The sequence below is a fragment of the Apium graveolens genome, chromosome 10, assembly GCF_009905375.1.
Source record: "Apium graveolens cultivar Ventura chromosome 10, ASM990537v1, whole genome shotgun sequence".
In the NCBI taxonomy this organism is placed as follows: Eukaryota; Viridiplantae; Streptophyta; class Magnoliopsida; order Apiales; family Apiaceae; genus Apium; species Apium graveolens.
The window spans coordinates 128567539-128578737 of NC_133656.1; positions in this window are offsets into that span (position 1 = coordinate 128567539).

The window sequence follows — 11199 nt, forward strand, 5'->3', positions numbered from 1 at the left end:
CTCTAATAAAGGAGGTGTTCACCACTCGGTGAACATGGTAAGGAATCGGTGAAGAAGTACCACTAGGGGCCACAGAAGGTACTGGAGGTCTAGACGAGGAGCAACTGGGACCACATCCGAGAGAAAAATCCCTAACGGTAGACACAGACCTATATACCTAGCAGGGACGAGTACTAGGTCCAGGGATGTCTCTTGGCACAAAGGAAGGAACTGGTGGAGGAGGCATAGGGGTCTCCTCAGCAACAACATCCAGGGTCCTCTCAGAATCTGAACTATCCGGGTAAGAGGGATTCTCCCGAGATGGAGAACTCGAAATCACAATAGGCCACTGCCAACATAATAAATATACAGGGAAAACACAACCAGGTCAAGGCAACTCTATCAAAACATTTAATAGATGTCAGGGTAACGCCGTCGGAACCCTCGACTAACTATAAAGGTTTTCTCCTCTATATGAGTTATTGACTCACGCCTTAAGACTTACTTTAACACCTATTTGACGCAATCCCTAACCTGGATTAGGGACTTGAACCTGTAGCTCTGATACTAACTGTGACGGCCTCAACCCCGGGGTCATGAGTTGACGTCACCAAACACTAATACCAAAATATAAATAACAAGACTATTATTAATATATACTAACTTGACCCCAAACCAAGATCCGATCCAGGTTCAAGTATGATTCAGGTTCATATTATTATAAACCATTTATTCAATATCTAGCAAACTCTAACTTTGTTCAGCAACTCATCAGACCGCATGTGGCCCGACAAACACTACCTCTGAGGAGCCAGGTCCTGAAGAGGTGGGAACACAGGTCTGTCTGACTGGTCTTCTAGGCATCTATGACATATATACATAACAGGTTGCAAGGGTGAGCATAATCGCTCAGCAGTACCAACATATGAATAACAGGATAAATAGTAACGTAAACAATAATAGGAACAGAGTTGTAATCATGTCAACAACATTTTATAATGAAAAACTGAGATAATTGGGTATCACTATCTGGCATGCTTTTGATAAAACAATGTAGTAGTGTGCTGTGTAAGTACCAGAGTTCAATTTTAGCATGATATTCACATTTATAAAATCGCTGTACCAACCACTTATACCCTTACGGGAATCACAAATCCAAATCAGATACGTAACGGATATGTGAAGACAACTGATCAGGTTATCAACACCAGACGCCTCTAACTGCCATCCCATTTACATGTTCCGGAATTCAGAGACTAGCTAGGTCTCTGACTTGCTGGACTAATCATTTATAATTTACGCCAAACTGAATTAGCCTCTTACACCACCTCAATAGGCCCCTGGCCCGAATGTATCCCATATCTGATCATTTTATCAAGTTTCCAAAACACTTGTACCTATCTCACTTTCAAAATCATTCATTTTACCAGCACACATATAAAATCCAGTTCGCAAATCATTCCATTCGAGATATGTACCTTTCGAAGTTACTTTTCCCCAAAACAATTTGAAAATGGTGATTTATAACTACAGGGGATACGTTTCTTAAAACGTTTCTGTTCCATTATGAGAATAAAATATTTAGCTATTCATACGTACTGAACCATAAAAGAATGGTCAGTGGTACTTGCCTTGCAACGCTTTTAAAACTTAAAGTAGCTTTTACGCGGACTTCGGTTCATGTGAACCTCGACTGGAACCTATGAACACGAAATGCCCTAATCAGTTATATCGATATGCTTGATATCCTCAAATCCTAATAATCCAATTCGACAACCCGACTCGTATAGTTATTATACACATAATCACGTAATCACGTACACAAATAGGGGTAACATGTATAATACAAGTACGTTTTAAAATAATTTTTAGAAAATTTTGGCAGCAACTCCTTTGTTTATAAGACTACCCGTCGATTACGATCGACATCAACAATCACAACAATCCATAAATTCCGTTCCAACACCAACTCCACAATCACGTACTTATTTACGTACAACCCAAAATACAATTTTTTTCCGAAAACATTTTTATACCAATCATTTTATTTGCTTATAGAAATATCCATAACTAAATAAAAACATAATTTTTGAAATTTTAAAACAATTTTTGAAATGCAATTTATACCCGCGTTTATCAATTAAATGAAACAACGTGCAGTTGAAATTAATCCCAAAAATTCCCAAAAAAAATTTAAAATTCTCAGAATATTATGAACTTAATAAAATATGAGTTTCATGATATTTGGAAGAATTTTGGAATTAAATATGGATTTTATAATTAAACACAATCAGAAAATTATTTAAGGATAAATAATTGGTAAAATATTGATTTCTCAATTTCATAAAATTCAAAAAATAATTATTGAAATTATAAAATTATAAAACAAATTTTAGAGACAATCTGAATATTTATGTAATTAAAACTGTAACAAAATCACTTTTACGAGCAAAGTAAAATAATATAACTCAATCCATAAATCACACAAACCAAACCATATATCAATAAATCATAGATAGATAATAAAATCAATCCACTGCTGCCAAAATCAATACACACATTTATTTAATTATTTATTCCACTATTACAATTTTAAATAAAAAGAGAAATACACGAGTCGTTATAGTATAAATTTGGGGGTTACTAGTTAATCACCAAACCTATACAATCTGAATAAAAAATAATAAAGAAATGTATCGAAATCCCTTTAACACTAACCAGGATCTTTTTAGGTTGAAGAATGAAAACAAGAACCACTAACTACTTTATTACAAACCAAATTCAAAATCTTATAAACTCTCTTTATTACAAACCATTGTCTAACCAGTTTTAAACTAATTTCATCTTTTATTCAAACACACACACTAACTATTTAAACTCCACCTGTTCGGGTAACTTAAACCTTTCTTCTTAACTGAAAACAATAAGGTGAATAAAAACAAAAAGGGGCGAGCCAAAAATTGCTCAACAAGTCCGCAGAATATAAACAATGTTAAGGCAGTTTAAATGAATAGGTAATCTGGGTATATCTGCAAAGATATAACCCCGCGAGAATAGAAAGAAGGCCATGGCTGGCGAATGCAAACGAACTAAACTGGACATAAGTTCGCATCCATACCTTGCTGATCAACAGGATATAGTGCAGATCTATATCCCACTATATAGATCTAGTCGGACACCCAGGCACTATGGCCCATCTCAAGGATCCGGTTATGTCCCAGCCCTTAGGGTTAAGTAAAACTTAATCCCCAAAATATCACTATCCGGTCCATGGAGTAGCAACCGGAACAATCGGTATGCTTTGATATATTCTAATCACCAGATATAACAATGTGTATGCGTATCAATTGGAATATGATTAAGGAATTCAAAGGAAAAGGAGAAATCAAGGATCGAAATAAAATATAATCAAGAGAATAACAAGTGTGTATCAGTGTTTATGAACAAGAATCAAAAGAGTGCAAGTGTGATATGAATATGAGGAATATCACTATTCTGAAATTAGAATAGGGGAAAAACTTCCCTTGAGCGTGACTGACTTCAATTATGTCACCTTCGTCTATCACCGTCTCAACCTGCCCTGCTGGCTTAGCTTCTGTTAGAGAAATAGATTGGTTAGTCATTTCGTACTTCAATTGCGTCTCGAACCGACTTCATATCGTTCATATTTTCTACCCATGCACTTATGACTGGCTCGTATATTATATATTAGCAAGTAAGACTCGAGTAACCACATAATACACATAAGCACATAAGCCACATAATCATTTTTATAGTTAAAAATAATTTTTAGAATCAAAATTGACTCGCTGATCGCTTAACCGATCATTATCTGACTTGTTTCCTATTTTTCGGGATTTATCGGACTCGTCTTGGTACGCGATTCGGCTTATAATCAAATAAATAACAAGGTCAACCAATTTCTAGAAGAAATTCGGGTTTAATGTTATTTTTAATGAAAATAATTCATTTTTCTGAGTCAAAGGGCTTTCATTTCGCTCGAATCGGACTAACGGTCTAATTAATATCAATTAAACACAGATAATTCAATTTATTATTCAATATAAATAATTATTACTAATTTTTAAATCCTAAAAAAATTTTTAATAATTATTTAAGAAAAATTAGAACTAAAAATGATTTTTCTATAATTTTTGGAATTAAAATGAATTTATTGTGATTTATTGAAAATTATTTGATTTATTATCAAAATAATTAATCATTTTTAAATAATTAATAATTAATAAATAAATAATAATTAATTAAGAAAATAATTAAATCTGATATTATAGAAAATATTTCAGAATTATTTATAATATAAATTAATTTATTAAATAAATAAAACTGATTTTATAATTAATATAAAATAAAAATAAAAATAATTTCCAGAAACAGTTGTCAGAATTGGAATTCTGACAAAAACAGATCAAACCCCGGTTGCAAACCGGGTTGCAACCGGGTTACCAAGAACATCCCGGGTTGGGGATGAACTGGCCGAGATTTGCCCAGAATCCGGCGACCGGCCAGGAATCCAGCAACCCTAATTCATGCCCAAAACAGCTTCGTTTGGTACGGTTTTGAAGTCCAAATCATTCCAAATCACTTCACCCTTCTGATTTAGGCCAAAACATACCAAAAACATCCCTGAATCTCCATCTCCGACAAAAACCGACATTAACTCCGGCCAAAAATCAAAATAACAGAATCGTACATGAAACTTAACATTTTATAGGTCAATTCAAAGCTAAAAGCATAAACAATCAAAGCCCTAACATTACAAGAACCAAATATTCACAGAAATCACAAAGCTAGATTTTGAAAATCAAACATAAACCCCAATAATCAAACTTTACTATCCAGACATCGTTTGTTCAATTAAACACCATGAATCGATTGCAAATAACATCATGAAGCTATATCAATCATGAAAACATCATAATAACCCAAAGAATAAAAAAGTCCTAAGTCGAACATAAACCCTAGAAATCGAAAATCAAGAACAACGAATTAAAACGTGAAATTGATGGTAGAAACAGAAAGAACAGATCAAAACGTTCGATTTGAGTACTTGAATCACACGATTTGATGCAACAATCAGCTGGAAATCACAGTTTGATTCTCGACCCGATTCTGAAAATCTCGACCCGAAAAACAGAGAATTATGAATAATGCTAAAATACAAAGGAATGGTATAAATGAAAGTCCTATAATTTGAAAAATAAAATTGTGATTTTTGTGGGGTTTTTAACACCCAATGGGGCCCGAAAAAGTCATTTTTCGCGAAACCAGAAAATTTATAAAATACCTAGGTGTTCAGAATAATGCGAGGGTAAAAGCCGTTTGATGAAAAATAAGGCTCATTATTTTATTTGAAAAATCAGCTATAAAATCATGATTCAGGTTGTATAACTTTTGATATGGAAGCTATAATTGCAAAATAAAATATCTGAAAAATATCTTAAAAATACCGGGACGACACATAATGCACGTAACATATAGCAATTAGGGTTTGACGGTAAATTACATATAATTGACACATTAACACACATAATTTATTATAAATATGATATAATACTGACGTATTTTTTCCAAATGTTACATCCTTCCCCCCTTAACAGGATTCTGTCCTCAAAATCTCGCTAAGAAAACAAATAAGGATATTTCTCTAACATCTCACTCTCAAGTTCCCAAGTTGATTCCTCAACCATAGGGTTTCTCCACAAAACTCGCACTAGAGATACAGACTTATTTCTCTACACTTTCTTTTGCCGATCTAAAATTCTTACCGGCTGTTCTACAAAAGACAAGTCAGGTAGGATATCTACCGGTTCATACTCGATTACATGCCTAGAATCAGGATTGAGCATTGACACGTGAAACACATTATGGATATGTTGCATATGAGGCGGTAAAGCTAATTCGTACGCAACTTTTCCCACTTTCTTCAAAATTTCAAATGGTCCGGCGTATCGTGGCTTCAATTTACCCTTGTTGCCAAATCTTGTCAAATCTTTCCATGGCGATATTTTGAGTAACACGAGCTCTCCTTCCTGGTAGTCCATATCCTTCCTAGCTTGATCTGCATATTTGTGTTGTCTATCTTGTGCTGCATCTAGTCACTTTTGAATAAGTTTTATCTTTTCTTTAGTCTGTTGAATTAATTCTGGACCCAAAACCTTACGTTCTCCAACTTCTTCCCAATATACTGGTGATCTACAATTTCTTCCATATAACACTTGATATGGTGGCATCCCAATGCTTGCATGATAGCTGTTGTTGTAAGAAAATTCAACCAAAGGTAAATGCTCATCCCAAATGCCTTCGAAATCAATCGCATATACTCGTAGTCATGTTTAATTTAGTTCCAAGACATTCTTGAAATTGTCTCCAAAATCTTGAATTGAAATGGGGATCTCGATCAGACATGATAGATATTGGAACTCCATGTCGCATCACAATTTCCTTGAGATATAAGTGCACTAGCTTGTCGAGCAAAAATCTTCCATTAATCGGTAGAAAATGTGTCAATTTTGTTAGTCTGTCAATGATTACCTTTGTTAGTCTGTCAATGATTACCCATATGGCATCATGATTTGCTTTAGTTCTCGGAAGTCCTACTACAAAATCCATCGCTAGATGTCCCCATTTCCATTCTGGAATATCCAATGGTTGCAGTAATCCACTCGGACGTTGATGTTCTGCTTTAACTCGCTGGCATGTGTAGCATTTACTTACCCATTCTGCTATCTCCTTCATATTTGGCCACCAAAAGTTTTCCATCAGATCACGGTACATTTTTGTACTTCCTGGATATATGCAATACTTCAAACTGTGCGCATCTCGCAATATTTCTTCTTTTAGCTCGGCCACATTAGGGATCCAGATTCTTGATGTAAAATATAAGATTCATTCGTTATGCTTCTGGGTTGTAATTTCTTCTCCTATTAAGTCGTCATCTTGACTCATCACTTCTTCTTGACAGCGTCGAATCTTTTTTAGTAATTCTGGTTGAAAAGTCATAGCGTAGATAGCTTTAGTAGATTCATTTAGAATACGAATTTTGATTTCCAACTTATTAAATTCCTTGGCTAATTCTTCACATAAAGTTAAAAGATTCAATCTTTCTTTCCGGCTCAACGCATCCACCACAACATTCACTTTTCCTGGATGATAATTGATCGTAACATCGTAATCTTCAATCAATTCCATCCATCGACAATGTCTCATGCGCAGTTTCTTTTGCATAAAGATGTACTTCAAACTTTTATGATCCGTGTATATTTCATATTTTTCACCGTAGAGATAGTGTCTCCAAAGTTTCAATGTAAATTAGATCGCTGCTAATTCCAGATCATGCGTAGGATATTTCTGTTCATTAGGTTTTAGCTGTCTCGAAGCATATGTGATGACATTGCCGTGTTGCATCAGTACACATCCTAATCCGCGGTATGAAACGTCGCTGTAAATGACAAAATTTCCAAGCTTGTCTGGTAATATGAGTACTGGTGCGGTTATTAACCGGTTCTTCAGCCCTTGGAAACTTTCTTCACATTTGTCATCTCATACGAACTTTTCACTTTTTTGAGTTAACTTGGTCAGTGATGTTGCTATTTTCACAAAATCTTTGACAAATCTTCTATAGTATCCTGCCAATCCCAAGAAACTTCGTACCTCGGTTGGTGTCTTCGGTCATTCCCAATTCAACACAGCTTCAATCTTTGCTGGATCAACTTGAATTCCTTCTCTACTGATGATGTGTGCTAGAAATTGTACTTCTTTCAACCAAAATTCGCATTTCGAGAATTTCGTCTACAGTTGCTTCTTCCTTAGAATTTCCAAAGCAATCCTTAAGTGCTCAGCATGCTCTTCTTCCGTCTTTGAGTACCTCTTGAATACTGTATTCATCAGATCCATAAATGTTGTTGGCGCTTTGGTCAAACCGAATGCCATTACCAGAAACTCATAATGTCCATATCTAGTATGAAGTGCAGTGTTGGGGATATCTTCCGCTTTAATTCTTAATTGATGATAACCCGATCTCAAATCTATCTTCGAAAACCATGCGGTTCCTTTTAGCTGATCGAACAAATCGTCGATTCTCGGTAAAGGATACTTATTCTTGATAGTGATCTTATTCAATTCCCGATAGTCAATGCATAATCGCATGCTACCATCTTTCTTTTTCACGAACAAAACCGGTGCACCCCATGGGGATACACTAGGTCTTATGATGCCCCGGTCTAGAAGATCTTGCAATTGCGTTGACAATTCTTTCCTCTCGACTGGTGCCATTTGATACGGAGCTTTTGAAACTGGTTTTGTACCTGACGCTAAATCAATCGTGAATTCAATTTCTCGGTTTGGCGGTAACCCTGGAAGCTCATCTAGAAAGACGTTAGGAAATTCATATACAACTGGAATATCTTCTATTTTGGAACTTCTTCTCTCAGTATCTAACACGTAGGCTATATACATTTCACATACCTGTCGAAGCAATCGTTTAGTCTGCATTAATGTCATAAATTTCTTCCGATGTTTTTCACCTTTGATTCATTTTATGCAGTTCATAATTTTACTTTCTTGTTCGCGCAATCTATCTGAGCGTTATGACAAGCTAACCAATCCATTCCCAAAATGACATCAAACTCTCCTAACTTAAAAGGCATCAAGTCTACGGAGAAATGATGTCCGGCTATTTCTATATCGCATGCAGAACACACTCGATTTATCGGAACTTGGTCGTCATTCGCTAATTTTATAATTAACGTGTCACCCAACCATTCAATTTTGCAATGTAACTTATCAAGGAATTCTTCAGAAATAAATGAATGAGTAGCTCTAGAATCAATTAATACTTTTGAATCTACGGAATTCACCAAAAGCGTACCTGCAATTACAGTAGGACTCAACACTGCTTTATTCATTGTCATGTTGAAAGTCCTTGTTCTGGGTTGATTAAGCGGTGGTGGAGGAGGTAATGCCAACACTTTCAGAATACCAGCTGCCATTGCTGGTCCTTTGCAATACCTAGCGGTATTCCCTTTCTTTCCACACTGGAAGCAGGTAACTTCTGCTGTTTTTCCTGTTTGACATTCGTTAGAATAATGCCTTTTCTGCTTACATTTGAAACATGTCACATCCGCTTTGATACAGACGCCGGTATGTTTTCGTCCACAAATCTTGCAGTACGACATTGGGACTTTGACAATCCCCTGTTGGCTGGGGGCTTGGAAATGATTACCTATTTTCTGGATACCTTGTCCTATCCTTTTGAAATACAAATTTTTCCGGGTTTCTGCATCTCCATCTCCGACCAAAACCGACATTAACTCCGGCCAAAAATCAAAATCACAGAATCGTACATGAAACTTAACGTTTTATAGTGCAATTCAAAGCCAAGAACATAAACAACCAAAGCCCTAACATTACAAGAACCAAATATTCACAGAAATCATGAAGCTAGGTTTTAAAAAAACAAACATAAACCCTAATAATCGAACTTTGCTATCTAGACATCGTTTGTTCAATTAAACCCCATGAATCAATTGCAAATAATATCAGGAAGCTATATCCATCATCAAAACATCATAAATAACCCTGGAATCAAAAGCCCTAATTCGAACATAAACCCTATGTTAGATATATTTGATAATGTCATGTCTAATATAATTTATGTTTAGTTTTCAGATCTTACTTAAACAGGACAAATCGGTACTTAACTGAAATCAACACTTATACTGAAGTCAGAACTTAAGTTATTAGTACTTAAGATTCAGGAGATATTTATCAGGAGATAATATCAGGACATAAAGGAAACTTTCAGATCAGGAAGGCGGCCGATTGAAAGGAAAATTAGATCAAGACAAACGTAAGAAGAGATATGCATGAAGAAGGAATTCTATGAAGAATGGAATACTTGGAAGAAAAGATAACTGATTGATATATTTTAGGAAGCAGAATTATATTCCATATCAATTATCGATTATCTTGTAACTGTGTAATATATAAACACAGACATAGGGTTTACACTATAAGTGTTATCATTATCGAGAATATTATTTATTGTAACCCTAGCAGCTCTCGTGATATTTGTTCATCACTGAGAGAGGGCAGTTCCATATTGTAACATAGTTTATTATATTGAATAAAGTCTGTTTTCTGTTACTTAGGTTCTTTAATTCAATTTGATTGTGATAAACATTGTATTCAACACCCTTCTACAGTGTGTGTGACCTAACAAGTGGTATCAGAGCCTATCTGTTAACACACAAATAGTTTAAGATCCAAAAACAATCATGTCTGAAGCAGAAACTCCAACCAAGCCCACCAAAACTGAAGAAACCCCAAAGACTCAAATCCATAGTCGATATGAGGCTATTAGAGTTCCCATACTGAATCCATCTGAATATCCCATATGGATGGTGAGGATGACTATATTTTTGGAAGCTACAGATCCAGAATATCTTGAAATAATCAATGAAGGACCTCACAAGCCAACAAAGCTCGTTGTTGAAGTTGCAGGTGAAGCAGCAAAGTCTATACCAAAGGAGAAGAGTGATTACACTGCTAAAGATATAGCATCAATTGCTAAGGATTCTAAGGTACGACACTTGCTGTATAGTGCCATTGATAATGTAATGTCAAACAGGGTAATTAACTACAATACTGCAAATGAGATATGGGAAGCCTTGGAGACAAGGTGCCAGGGAACTGATTCGATTAAGAAGAATAGGAAGACAATACTCACTCAAGAGTATGAACACTTTGACTCAATGCCTAATGAGTCATTGACTGATTTATATGACAGATTTGTCAAACTCTTGAATGATTTGTCACTAGTTGACATGGAGTATGATCCTGAAGATTCAAACCTTAAATTCATTTTAGCTCTTCCTAAAATTTGGGATTTGAAGGCAACAATTAGAAGAAACAATTATAATCTTGATGAAACAACTCTTGATGAAATTTATGGGATGCTCAAGGCTCATGAACTTGAGATGGAACAAAGAAGAAAGAGGAAAGGAGGAAAGTCGAGGACAATTGCTCTTAAGGCTAAAGAAGAATCCCCCAAGGCAGCTACCTCAAGGAAAGGCAAGGGAAAAGTGCTCATCACAAAGTCTGATATTGAGTCATCAAGTTCTGATAATGATGATGACTCAGAAACTGAAAGCTTGCCTGAGATGGATGCTGATGAAGAGATGATGAAGCTATGTGCTCTTA